The sequence below is a fragment of the Marmota marmota genome, unplaced genomic scaffold, assembly GCF_001458135.2.
Source record: "Marmota marmota marmota unplaced genomic scaffold, marMar, whole genome shotgun sequence".
Classification (NCBI taxonomy): domain Eukaryota; kingdom Metazoa; phylum Chordata; class Mammalia; order Rodentia; family Sciuridae; genus Marmota; species Marmota marmota.
The window spans coordinates 7,797,047-7,811,935 of NW_025999960.1; the positions used below are offsets into that span (position 1 = coordinate 7,797,047).

The 14,889-nt window shown below is 33.1% G+C and overlaps 1 protein-coding gene across 7 annotated transcripts in view; it reads left to right on the forward strand.

Annotated features, from left to right (window-relative positions):
• Cntn1 (contactin 1) overlaps nucleotides 1-14,889 on the forward strand; it is a 333,868-nt gene that overhangs the window by 41,891 nt on the left and 277,088 nt on the right. For 2 of the 7 annotated variants that reach the window (XM_048802544.1, XM_048802549.1), the window contains exon 1: nucleotides 3,643-3,982. The exons of the other annotated variants lie outside the window; for them this stretch is intronic. The gene's annotated coding sequence lies outside the window, so the exon portion shown is untranslated. Of the gene's footprint in view, nucleotides 1-3,642; nucleotides 3,983-14,889 lie in introns of those variants that run through there. 7 annotated transcript variants of the gene reach the window in all.

The window sequence follows — 14,889 nt, forward strand, 5'->3', positions numbered from 1 at the left end:
TGTGTGTACATATATATTATATATATAATATATATATATAATAAATAGTCTAATATATTATAGTATAATATATATACTATAACGTAGCACAGTTTAATTTACATACTAAATATAATATGTATAATAATATAATATTATAAAATAATGTCAATTCCATTAGATCGGTATAAAAATTGAGGTACTATAAACCAAGTATATAGAATGGATACTTGAAATAAAAAAAAACAATAAAACACCAGAGATGAATGCATGAACAGAGTGAAGATAAAAAAGAAGCATCAAATTAAGCAGAGTTCTGGAATGAAATAGCTTCTATTTGGTGACTAGTTATTTATGATGGGACAAAGTAGAAACCAGTGAAGTTTTCTGCTCAATCTTTCAGTCCAGGAAACAGTCATACTAATATCAAAACTTATAGAATGCCAGGGCTGATTAAAGGAATTCTTGTCACATTTTTTGTACCAAGGATTATATATACAAAGGCTTTCCAGATAATTTCTGGAACATTCAGAACATTTCTGTAAGATTATATAGGCTAGCAATAGTTAGTAGTGGGGAGAGAAAGATTTGGGAGTCAAAGGATTAAAAGATGGTTGGTAAAACCATACAGGCTGAATGGGTGGAGTAAAAGAAAGAATCTCTAGGTATCACAGTTTTTAAGAATGAACAAGGGAGAAATTGCTAAAGGTAGATTCATAGGTATATTGGGAAGGGAGATATTTGAATTTAAGATTTTTGCATAGAGATATAGCACATATACATATTATCTATTTGAAAAATAAAATCACTGTACTCAAGAACATTTGGGGGAATATCTTCTTCAAATCACAGCCATGGTTATCATCGTATGTATTTATTTCTAGCATTTTTCCCCCTAAACAAATGCAATTTTTAACCTGTTTCATTCTCTTAATAGTTATCATGATATATAACTTCCATGCAATCTTTTTGGGGCAGGGGGCAGTACTGGAGATTGAACTCAGGGGCACTCCATGATTGAGCCACATCCCCAGCCCTATATTTTTTTTTGTGTGTGAGTGTGTATTTTATTTAGAGAGAGGGTTTCACTGAGTTGCTTAGCATCTGCCAGTTGCTGAGGCTGGCTTTGAACACACTATCCTCCTACCCCAGCCTCCTGAGCTGCTAGGATTACAGGTTTGTGCCAAGGTGCCTGGCTCTGCCATATAATATTCAGAATCACTACATTTAGTAACTTCAAAATAGCCTATATTGAATTGCACTGAATTTATTCAACTGTTTCCCTACTTGGAGATACATTACAGTTTTTTTTTTCTTTATTTTCTTCTGGCAAATATTTTCAGAACTAAAGATAGTTTCTCGCTTTTTCTTTAGGTGGTTCTATTGATGAGACTTAACACAGATCACAAAATGTCAAAAGTTACTTTATCTTAAAAACAAACAAACATATTTGGTTTTCTAGTAATTATTATTCACATAACTATCACAGTGTTATTGGTGCTCTGAATCCCCTTATGGTTAGTAGTTTTCAATCAAGATACAGGTATTGACAAAAATGCTTCATTTATTTTGAAAAGATAAAATATTGGCCAATCTTGTTATTACTAAATTATACTAATTGTCAAAACATTTTGAAATATTAAAGTACTGCTTTAAATAACATTGGCAATTTCAATATTTATTAAAGAACTTAACTGGTTATTATTCAGTAAAGAACTATCTATATAACTCACTGTTATATATCAATATAATCTAGATATATTATACATTATTGGCGTAATTAATTTGATAGCATAGGCCAATAAAACAACCCTTTCTGTCTCTACCATTTAGGGTCCAGTTGAAAAATTTGTATTTCTTTTTGTCTTACTTGCTACTTCTTTCATAAATGAAACAATTATCATACGCTTTATTTATGTCACTTTTTCAAGCCAGTTAAATTTTGTATGCATAAATAATAATATTCTGGGGCCAGATATTTTGTAAGGCTCTTTACTGAGTCACTTTCAAAATTGTTTTATGTGTTAACATATTCCTCAAATGACAGCTATGTGCCAGGTATTTCACTTACTCACTGCTATTTCTGGCCCTTTTTAGATCTTTGTACTGTAAACATTAGTATCTGAAGTTGAATAGTGGGGAGCAAAAAGAAATAACTCAACCAAAAAAAACCTTTGTTGTTAGGTTTTACAAATAGTTTGGAGTGAGGTTTTAAAAACATTTTGGTTCCCTCTGAAGTTTTAAGAATGTTGGTGTCGACTGATTTGTGCCTCTCATCTGTTTTATCAAAGAGAAATCTGTCTGATGACAGGAGAGAGGTGGAAAACATTGTTGTGGTTTAGAAATTATACACTTGACAAAAAGTCCTTTTATAGCTTGTGGGACCTGAGTTAATGAGTTCAATTCAGTTCGGATTCACAAACCCTGATAGTTCTGTTTGATTTTAATAGAGCTAAAATTTTGTACAAGATAATGGTGCAGATGGCCTTGCCAGCAAAACATTTACCTAAAATGGAGTAGATTTTCATGGTACATTTAATAAGAAACTATTTTATAAAATGGGTAGAATAATATTTTTATTTTGAGTTTTGTTTCATTTTGCATTCTATTTGCATTTAATTCTTGGCAATCATTATACTTTATGTCTTTATTAGGTTTAAAAAATATATTTGATGATTTACCAAGTTTGAGCAACCTTTATTGGATTTAAAAACTTTAAAAGCATTTAGATAACACTATTCATGAGGAAGTTATTGTCAGTCTGATTAGGAAAGAGATTATGTTTTTTTTTTTAACAGAATGATTAATTTACTAAATGGACAAATGCTTGTGGAGGATTTCCATATACTGAATTAATGATTCAGCCTTAAAAAGGAACATTTATATTTCATGGGGTTTACGTTGCACCTGAGAAGGTCAGCATGATAGAAATTGATGAATAAATTCCAGGAATAATAAATTTAAAGATAACAAAGCAGCAAAATGCATAGAGGTGATTATGTGAGCATCAGTGTGAGTGTAAGTGTGTTTGTATGTGTGTGTGTGTGTGTGTGTTGGTGATTGTTTTAGGAAAGGTGATCAGGAAAGGACTTTCAGGGAAGGTAGCCATGTAAAGACATGGGGTAAGAATTTTAGACAAGAAAGGATAACTGTAGAGTTTGCCAAGAACCCAATGAGCAAAGGCAGAGTGATGAATTCCAGAATCCAAGTGGTGAGGCAGGTTAGCCTGGGGCAGAGTGATGCATGATGCTTTTGTGTTTCCTTCTAAGCTTCTAAGTATGGCAACCCACAGAGGATTTTAAACAGTGCAGTGACCTGAGATGACTTGTACTTTTAAAAATATCACTTTGGCTGCTGTTTGAAGATGGATTGCAGAAGTTAAAGGAAGTAAGGCTCTAATCAGGTTATTATAAAACAGTGGCATCAGTGACAATGCAGAGAAGTGTGGAAAATGAGTCATATATAATGTTGATGGACTTGACTATTATCTGGTGTTAAAGAAGCTTTCCTTAATAGGAAGTTGAGATACAAGGAAGGGCAAGTACAACAGCGGCAATAGAAAGAACTGTTTTGGCAAAAGAAGCTTGAATTTCATGACCTCTTACTAGTTAATGAGTACTCAAAGTTGACTGCAATGGAGAATATTGGAAGCTTTTTAGATAGAGAGACCCAGACTATGAAGAGCATAACATAAAAAGTTTAGGAGTTTATACATTTTCTTACAGTCAATGAGAGTGAGTACAGATGTCTGAAAAAGACAGTGTATCATTCAGTGCTTTGGGCACAGTAATTAGCAATAGCACATAGTATGTTTTGAGGAGCTGACTGGACACAAGAAGACCTGCTGGGTAGGAAAGTAATAGGTAGGTTATAAAATGAATATGTGAGCCAGAGGCCAGGTTCAGAGTTAACTGAGTCATGCATGTAAGGAAGGATGAAAGGTAACTCCAAGGTGGACAAGAGCAATACATATTACTGTTAATCCTTGCAACCAATCATTGAGGTAAGTACTATTCTTATTTTCCAGATGAGTAAACTGAGGTGTTCAGTTTCTCATATTGACATAGTATGTTGCCAAGTTCTCTCAGTTAGTAAATATTGAGTGGAATATTTAAACCCTGGTAAATTATACAACACTGCCCACAAAAATGTTCTGAAACAATTTAAAATTTCCAAGAACTGGTTGTTGCTTGTATATTGTACTACATTTTCTTAAGATATTTATTTTCATGCTGGAATAGTTATTGTTCCTGAAAATGGCTATGGTCTTTTATAGATATCACTGTTATTATCCTCCAGATTTTGAAAACATAGTGCAAAATGAATAAAACATTTAAGTGGAACTTTGGCTTTTATCCTCATTAAATCACAAATGATATTAATATGTTTGTTCCTAAAGCATTTTATATTAGATGTCCTTAAGCATTTTATATTAGATGTCCTTCCAGATGTAATCAATTATCTATGGAAAGCCTCAGTGGGGATCACCATGCCTTAAAAACTGGAAGAAAGCTAGAGGAATCAATTTAGTGCAAGAGAAAATGCTTTTACAATAAGTATTAGTTTAAAGTTATAGGTGCAGTGTGTATTTTCAATCAATCTTTTTCTGCCAATTTAAATTGAAATGTGTTAGGCCTGAGAAAATCTTTAAAACTCCCTACAGATTATTTTGCCTCATCCCTCAGCCTTCTTTGATATTAGTAGATTATTTCAGTTTGATTATTTTAATTGTTGTAGAAATGAACCTAGTATTTTTCTGAATATTGGTTCAAACTGAAAAGCACCTATACTTCATTATCTCTCTGGAATTCTATTCCATTTTGTAAGAATGGTTCAGGGATTGTGTTATATAATACTTTTATAGAACTGTGATTCTTAAAGAGAGTTAAAAATTGCCATCAATTAATATTCATCAATTTCACATGGTAGACATTACATTATAGCAAAATAAATGCACAGGAGACAGCCTATATCTCCATTGTCCACCTTTAAGTTTAAACTGTAAGAACTCTGATTTTTTTAACAATAAAAATACTACTTTTGATGTATATGCCTAGTCCTATATATGTTTTCAGATACTGTGAGATATTTTTGTACCATTTAATATATCTTTAAAATAGGAAAATAATGCTTCCTTTGGGTGAGTAGGAGACAGATTATAGATTCAGTTCAGTAATGTTTTATTAATAACCCGTAGGTCTTGAATGAGCACTGAGCTCATGAAGAAATGGTCATACCATCTACACAATAGCAGTAATTGTACACGTTAGTTAATTTGATCCTCTAAACTACACTAATAATCAGTTCTTTTTTAATGATCATTCCATTTACATTGATAATAAAAATGAAGTTCTGACAGGAAATTCACATGACCAAAGTCATACGATGACAGAACTGTAATTTGAATCCAGGAATATATGACCAGGAAGGCTATGAAGTGCCCCTAAGTACTATATTTTTAAATACTCAGGGAAGGTATGTGAATTAGTTAATATAAATGTACAATAAAAATTGGCCACAAAAATTAATTTTTCTAAATTTTTATTAAGTTATTTAAGATATTTGATTTTTCTTCTTAGCATATTACTATCATAGATTTATTGCCATATAATTTGATTTATGCTTTTAATTAATGGCAAAAATAGATTTAAAGGAAAACAAAATTGAGATACAAATACTCATTTATTTGTTACATGGTCTAAGAATGAAGAATATCTATAATTTATTAATTAACTGGTATAATAAATAGTACAAATAGAATAATTAGTATAAATGGCATAGATAATATTTAGTACATTCCTAATATGGACCAGAGACCGGTACAAGTTTAAAGTTCTTACTTTCATGGAGCTTACATTTTATAAAAAGTGAACATGTCATAAGCCACCTGGTAATAGGTGCTGTGGAGAACTCTAGTAAGGCTGAGAAAAGGTGACAGAGAACCTCATGGAGGAAAGAGGCTGGAGGTGGGAGTCTTACTGTTTTGCATAGGCTGTTCAGGAAGTCTTGAAACTGTCTCAAGAAGAAAGGAGTGATCCTTCAAATGCTCCTATTAATTCATAAAAGATAAGAACTGTGCATCAACCAGTAATTTTGTGGTGTAGAGGTCACTGGGACCTTGAAAATACCCATTGCACAGGGTGTGAAGAATATAATCCTGGGTGAACTGGGTTCACAAGAATGTGAGAAGAGAAAGTGGAAATAGTACTTACAGTTCTTGTGAGTTCTGCTGTAAAGTATAAAAAGGGAATGGTAGTTGAATGGGGAGGGGAGCTCAAGGGAGGATGATTATCACTTGGAAAATGGAAATATTTGAAGAATCCATTTTGTATGATGATAAGATCACCCAGGACAAAGAAAAAAAATCAATGAGACAGGAGAGAGAAGAGAGATATATTCTGGAGTATTGTCTCTGAGTAGATAAAAAAAATATGGAGGGTTTCTAGGATATAAGGACAGATGGACTCTAAGTAGAACTAGCTCATATATATTAACAGCAGAAAAGAGGTAATATATGGATACGATGGAAGTAAGTTGGTAGTTATGGTACTGGCGATACATAGAAATTTTTTTTCTCTTTTAATTGCTTTTTTTTTTTTTTTTAAATAGAAAGTATCAGCAGTGACTAAGGATCAGAAAAGGAGAAAAAGACCAGGGAGGGAATGGAAGTGAGAAAAGAAACTTTGGGGAAAGAATTCTAAAAAAGACAACAAAAAACCAAACATGCTTATTTTGAAGATGTTAGTTCAGAGTTTTCTGGGTTGTTCAAGAAGAAAAGATAGACAATTTTTTTTGTTTGCTCAGTCAGGAGATGAAGAACAGAGACATATTTGGGTATTAATGGCAAAGATATGGTAACTTATATCATGGTTTAAATGATATAGCAAGAAGAAACTAGTGAAGTGAGCGGAGAAGACCAAGACCCTAACTTGAATCTCATTATCTGTTTAAGTAAGGAAAGGACAAAGAAAAAAAGAAGTCAATGATGGAGAAAGAAAACAAAGTGGGGAAAATAAAAGTAGGATAAAATAGTAATAGGGGCAAGGAGATGAACACTTACAGGGTGTTCAGTTTTTAAATAAGTTCTAGTAGGTTGAAGACTAAAAGGAGGCCATTGCATTTTGCAAATTAGGAGGTTATTGATTATCTGGGAATTGTGTCAGAAGAGGGTGGATTTGAAGCTTGGCTAAAGTTTCAAGAGGTTTGACTGTACCAAGTGAAGGGAAATGTCATGAGAGGTTAACAGCTTTAAAGTAAGATGAAACTGAAGGAAATTTTATATTTTAATAAAAATCAAATAAAATTTAGTAATTGCCTCTGTGACAGACACTATTTCAGATGGTCTTGAATAAAATGGCCATGGTAGGCCATTGTAGAGGAAAAAAAAATTGAACAAAAATAAAACAGACCAAAATTTTCTGTTAGCTTTTCATGGCCGTGACCAAAATACCTGATAAGTACAACTTAGAACAGAAAAGGTTTATTTTCGTTCAGGATTTTAGAAGTTCACTCCATGGGAGGAAGAGTCCATTGCTCTGGATGCAAGATGTGATAGAACATCATGGAGGAAGTGCTGCTTGCCTCATGGTAGCCAGGAAGCACAGAAAGAAGGGGGACATGCAATAGGGAAGGTACCCAGTGACCCACCTCCTCCAGCCATGCTCCACCTTCCTACAATTACTACCCAGTTAGTTCATTCAAACTAGCATAAGGCTACAATTCTCACAATATAATCATTTTACTCTTTGCATTAACGTAGGAGCTTTAGGAGGACACCTCATACACAAATCATAATAATTTCCATGCACTGATATTTTACATTTTAGTTTGGGTTGTTTCTGTCCACCTGAAATACCTTTGAGCATTTTGTAATTTTATATTGGGAGAGGAGTCAAAGAAGAGAGAAATAAGAAGAGGCTATAGGGCATGATAGAGCTCAGGGAAATTCACAGTGTGTTGGCTGACTGACATCATAAGAGGAAACCCAGATCAATTGCAAAGAGGTCTCTTTGGTTTTCAATTAATGGCATGTTCATGAAGAAAGGTGTGAACAAAAACACTGTAGTTCAGTGAAAAGATCAATATAGTAGATGGTAGAGACTATGGTTCTAGACTCAGAACTTCACTAGTCCTTTGTTAAAGGAGAAAGAGCCTGTGGAGCTACAGCCTTTTCTTGGTAAAGTAGCAGTACTACCTGTCTGTTCAGCATGGTTACACTGGCCAAATGAGATTGCATGTTCTCTAAAGACCCTTTTAAATCACAGAAAGTCATAATTGACAGCACATCTGTAGAATTTTCTGACGTACATATTTTGTGATTCTAAAATTTAAATCCAATTTTTATAATTATTATTTTGTTTATCTGAGTGTAATTTCTCGTGTTTTTATCTGACATTTTTTTATTTTTTGACTTTATGTTTGTAAAACATACTTGAAAAATATTTAATTTCCTTTTTTAAATGAACAGTTAAACAAAATAAATTTAGAGTATACAATTCTCCTTGATAACTGTGCACTAACACAGGAACAAAGTCTTTTTTGTTTAGTATGGTCACATGTTAATAATAAATGAGCCTCAGCTTACAATGACTGCGTTGTTTGATGTTTATTAGCCCATGCTTTGGTGCAATTTCACTTGTCCTAAATTCACTGTTTTAGAACTACTACGTGTGTAGCACTTTCATTGTCCTTTGAAAAACACTCTTTTGATTCTGTAGAATTTCAAGCGATTATACCTTTAGACCTTTCAAGGTTCTTTCCTTATATTTTCTGCAAACTCTGTCTTAAATGCTGAAATATGTAAAGACTTTAAAATATTTTAAGACATGTAAAAGTTTATCATTGTGTGATTTTGAAAAATATCAATGCTGTGTGGGTAGGATGGGGCTTACTACACATGCTCCCCTCTGTTCTCGCACTAATGAACGTTTGCTATGTGCAGGGTTAAATTTGTCACCAAATGAGACCATTCTATGACACACCAAATTTTATAATTATAATCTCCATTCCTGGGAATTAGCAATAATTTTAAAGATTGTTATTTAATATTTTAAAATGGCATCACAAATGGTACAGACAAAATATTTCAACCATCATTTTAAACTCTAGAATTTTTTTGAGGTACTTAACATCTCTTACAAAAACAAGATGTTGTGTTTCCCCTATTTTCTTCTATATTACTAAACAAAGCAAATGAGTAATGAATGTAATAAAGAGGTTATCTCATTCAATATTTATTTTATAAATGACAACTGAAGTTCAGAAGTATTCTATGACTGCCCAAGCTACCTGCTTGGAGGATAGAGTTTAAAATTTCTGCATAACTGCATTATGTGCTATTGCTTTTGGCGGTTTTAATAATGGAACATCTCCAAATATGGTGGTGGTAAAAATAGAATGGTATTTGTTGAAACCCCACAATAAGTTTGCTGTTCCAAGCCCCCTTACCCATGTGAATACTTTAAGGCTCTAATGAATCTGACCAATTCCTACTAAAGGAGCAGAGAGGGGAAAACTTTCTCTTCCTCCTTCCTTTCCTCCTCCTTATTCACATCTACATCTTCAGTATTGTCACTTTGAGTTTCTGGATTTACAGCTAGAAGAAAATAAGAAATTATGATTACCTATAAATCCACAACTTAGGAGTCACTCTTGGTTATCTGCTGTCTATCCTATCATTATTTTCTAGTCTATTATTTCTGGTACATTATCTTAGAGAGTTGAGACTGTATATGTCACACTGCTTTATAACCTGATTTGTAGATTTGACTGTGTGCCTGCAGCAATAACTAATAGAAGTGCTTGCAAGTTCTTAAAAATTATAAATTTTATTTGGTCTATAAAATTCGAATATAAGGATATATTATAATTTATTTAAATAATTACCTACTGTTGAAAGATTATATTATTTCTAAATTTTGCTATTATAAACATCACATTAAAGAAACCTCTCAAGCTGGATGCGATGGTGCTTGCCTGTAATCCTAGCTGCTCAAGAGGCTAAGGCAGAAAGATTGTGAGTTCAAAGTCAGCCTCAGCAATTTAGTATGGCCCTAAGCAACTCAGTGAGACCTGTCTCTAAATAAAATATAAAAAAGGGCTGGGGATGTGGCTCAGTGGTGAAGCACCCCTGGGTTAAATTCCTGGTACCAAAAGAAGAAAAACAACAAGAAGAAACCAGTTGATTCAGATTTTCAAACTATCATTACAATGTTATCAGTTGATATCCCATTGGTATGAAAGTATTCATTATCTGCTTTGCAATATATGGTCCCCTGTGTGTGCATGCACAAATATATAATGTTATTATTTGCACTTATGATATATAAATTTAAATATATTAAATATGTGTTATAAGCAATAAGAGTATCTCATTTTTATTTTGATTTATATGCTATTTTTGGTGAAGTTAGATATTTTTCATATATTACTGGGTACATCTTTTTTTGAATTTCTTAATCACGTATATTGATAAAATTTTTCTTTTGAGCCATGATTTACAACAGTTATTTATATTTTAATGCTATTTTCGTTTTTTCTGGTACTTATGGTGCAAATTTTCCCTATGTTATTATATGCTCGTAGTTTTTTTTTTAAGCCACCTTTTTTTGTTCATGGACATGCTATAATCATCATATTGATTATAGGTCTATTTTGGTTATTTCTAGTCTTTTAAAATGAACTCTGTTTCTGTTTTTATTAGCAATATTTTATGTTATCTTTGCTTTAATAATATGTTCTAATATTTTAGTATAACTGATTTTCTTAAATCTGTAGGTTAAAAGTAATTTGCTTGTTCTCATTCATTTATTTATTCATCCAGAAAAAAAAGGTTTTTTTTCTTAGTTATTTATTTTTCCAAAGAAACCTATCTGAAAAAATACAAGTAACAACTGTGTATATGTTGATAGGTATAATAAACAAGTGTTGAAAAATTGACAATACAAGAAAATTAGGGGCAGTTTACTAGATTGACACAATGGAATCTTATGTGCAAGTGTAAGTTGTTTCCTTTTGTTTTTTGCTCATTGAGCAATTGTTTTGAAAAGAGTGATCATGCTTTATTTTTCCCCACATTTTTGTATTGATGGTAAGTTTTGATCTTTTGGAATTATAGCACCTGGGTGCTGGTATAAGAGATAAGGAGATACTTGTAGCTGAAGGAGAGAAATGTAAGAGTTAAATAGTAATGTAGGAGAACAGGAGATGATGGAATGGTTTAATGGAGCTTTTCCAGGGACTGTTCATGAAGGGAAGGTAAAATCATTCAGAATAAGTCTACGGTGTGTTTTGTTGAGTTTTATATAATGTCATGATTTTAGTGATATATCATGAAATGTATGCCACATAGGGAAAGGAATAAGGACATGAGTTGGGGGCAAGGGATAGAAAACAGGTGACAGGATCCATGGATCCCAGGTCCTGGTGGGATAGGAAAACTGCTGGAATCTGGGGACCTGGAACAAGGGATCTGGGAAGAAGGGTGGTGATAGAGAGTGCAGTGCTAGAGATGAAGGCTATGGATCAACGTCCTTATTGGTGGGATGAGAGAAGCTGCTGTGGTGTCAATGACAGCATTGGTGTAGGAGAACACCAAGGAACATAGAGGCCAGTGTGTTGAAAGAGTCATAGATATTAAAAGTGCCAAAAACTGATATGAAGTTAGTGTGAGGGGTTGTGGTGATCAAAGACATCTGAGAAATGAGGATTGCAACAAGAAGGGAAATGGGGGAGTGCTCCCGAAACTCATGCGTTTCAAAGCTGAATGTTGTTAGCCCTCTGCACCAGATGTTCCCTGTGCCTAGAATGTTCCCTCCAACATCTCCAGTGTTTGCTCCTCTTCTTTGGTCAATTTCCACTTCTTCCTGGAAGCTGTGCCCCATCATCCAATCCAAGATAGTCCTGCAAGTATGCCTCTGATTCATTTTTCACTTGTTTTATATTTTAATAGTATTTATAACTTACTGAAACTATCATGTCATTTACTTGTTTTTCTACACTGGTTCTCTCCCATTTAGAGAATGTAACTTTTAAAAACAGTGGTTTTGGTTGCCTTGTTTATGGATGATTTCCCAGACTTATAATTACTGGCATATAGCAAATAGCCAACAATTAATTGTTGAATGATTGAATTAATATTTATAAGATATCTTGCCTTATTTTGTTTATGTTTATTGGTGAGTGTGTGTGTGTGTTTGTGTGTGTTGTGTATGTGTGTGTGTGTGTGTGTGTGCGCGCGCACGCAGTATTCTCATATGGCAGAAGGGGAGAGAGCAAGCTCTGGGATAAGAATATCACATGATCTCATTTAAACCTAATTACCTGGAAAGGGCCCATCTTGTAATGCCGTGACATTGGGGGTTGGGGTTCCAATGTCTAAATTTGGGAGGGGAAATAAACATAGTCCATTACATTGGGTTAAAGATTCTCTCTCACTTTCCTCTTACTTCTCCCAGAATCCAGCTATACTTTTTAAAACATTCTCCAAATCAGAAGATTTATTCTTCTTATAAGAATTTCTATTTATAACCCTCTCCTCAGGAAAGGTGAGTTAGGACATCAGTAGAAATAAGGTATGAACATAAGGTTTGTCTTGTGATAGTAATTGAAGTTAGGATGCAAAGATACTGTCACCAATACTTTGAACAATTCTCACTAGTGGAATAATGAACTTGAAATAGTTATATTCTGATTTATTGGTTTTATCTGCCATTAAGCTATTAGGCAATGGTAGCCCCCCTCAGACTTTTTAATCACATAACTATAAACCTCTTGTTGCTGTCAGTATGAAGGTGTGCTGTGCTCATTCTTTAAGAAGTCAGACTACATAAGAATTAAAAATCTTATTATTCAGAAAAAAGGAAAACCATTTATCTATCTTCAGTTAGTCTTTATTTTTAAAAATCAAGTATCTCTTTTTTCTTGCTAAATACAAGGTACTATAGGGAAATTTAGTTTCTGATGGCTTGAAAATAAGCAGAAATATTAGATTATTATTCAAAATGATGTTTAGTTTATATATGGGTAACTGGAAATAGCGTTGTATAGTAAAATAAGCGCTTGGTATTGCCAACAATTAATCATGATAACAAATGTAAATCTGTTTCCCCCCTTTTCTCTTTACATGACCAGATATGTTCTATTCATTTTTTTACACAAAATATCCAAACTATGCACCTTAATTTGATGCCTAGAGGGAAAACTTTTTTCCATATTGTAGATGGTGATTATCCAGCATGTTTCTAATTATTGATGCCCTATTTTTATAAAGTGCCACTCTGTAATCACATCAGTGATTTAATGTTTTTCATCATTTACATTTTTAAGCCTCTGGTATTATGAATATTTTACACAGTGGTTAATTTATATTTACATACTCAGAATAGTTCAAGTTCAAAACAATGCTTTTTGTGTATGGGTGTACGTTCTGATAATTTCTTAGAGGATTTTAAGAGAAATCTGTTTTTACTTCAAATTCTGCTATCATTTATTGAGCAACTATCAAGAAATGGGGACTTAAGTTTAGGAAATACAGGCAACATTTATCTAGGCAGGGTGCGCACACCTGTAATCCCAGAGGCTTGGGAGGCTGAGGCAGGATGATGTGAGTTCAAAGTCAGCCTCAGCAACTTGCTAAATAGCAAGACCTTAAGCAGCTTAGTAAGACCCTATCTTTAAATACAATAGGAAAAGGGCTGGGAATATGGTGTCCTCAGCTTCAATCCCCAGTAACAAAGAAAGAGAGAGGGTGGGGAGGGGGGAGGAAGGAAGAAAGAAATACAGGCAACATTTTTGAAGTAAAATCAAACTATAGTTATCAAAGGTTATCATTATTTAGATTTCCTATTGCAATTTAGCCCTTTATACCTGCTTAAAAATTGTTCTCTTTAGGTTTTGAAACACTTATCGACACTTTACATTATAAGATTTTGCATTCCCAGAGACCATGACAATTGTTTGTGTGTGTGTTGTTCTATTTATATTATGAAAAAGTTCTAATATGTATAAAACCAGACAGAATATTATAATGAATTCCTGTGCGCACATGACACAGTTTTCACAGTTACCAACTCAAGATAAATCTGATTTTCTCTATACCTCACCCACTTATACATAGCATGCCTCAGATCTGAAATCAATTCCTTCCAAGTTCTATGATATTTTTAGTAGTTCAAGATTAAATTTGGGTGCCAAGGGGTCTCTTTGGTACTGACTTGGATTTTGTTTTTGTTTTTGGTTTTTTATTTGAGAGCATAGGAAACATGTTTTATTTTTAAGTTGAACATAAAATATATTATTCACTTAATACTGATTTTTATATCTGAAATCCAACTTTTCAGAATTGTTATCACTTCCTTCTTGCCCCTATACTCATTAATACCCATAATATATAATGAACACCAAAACCTTCACAATGAAAGCTTAATCATCCAATTAATACATGAGTAAAATATATGAATATATACTTCTCAAAATAAGAAATACAAGCGGTCAATAAACATGTGAAAAAATACTCAGTATCTCTAGCTGTTAGCGAAATGCAAATCAAAACTTCAATGAGATTCCCTCTATCCAAATTTGAATGGCAATCATTCAATGTCCCTTGGGGGACACAGTCAAACTATATCCAATCTATAACCCTCTGTCAAATCAGTTTAGAAAAATAGCCGAATTAGTCAAATTAGGTTTATTGGAAATGTGCAGAAATGTGCATTGTAATTTTTGTTGTTGTTGTTTTTAAATCTTTTTTTGTTTAATTGGATTTTTTTTTAATTAGTTACACATGACAGTACAATGATCTTGACATATCATACATTTGAATCAGATGGGGTATAATTTCTCATTTTTCTGAGTGTACAGGTTGCAGAATCACATTGATCATGCAGTCACGAATATACCCACAGCAATACT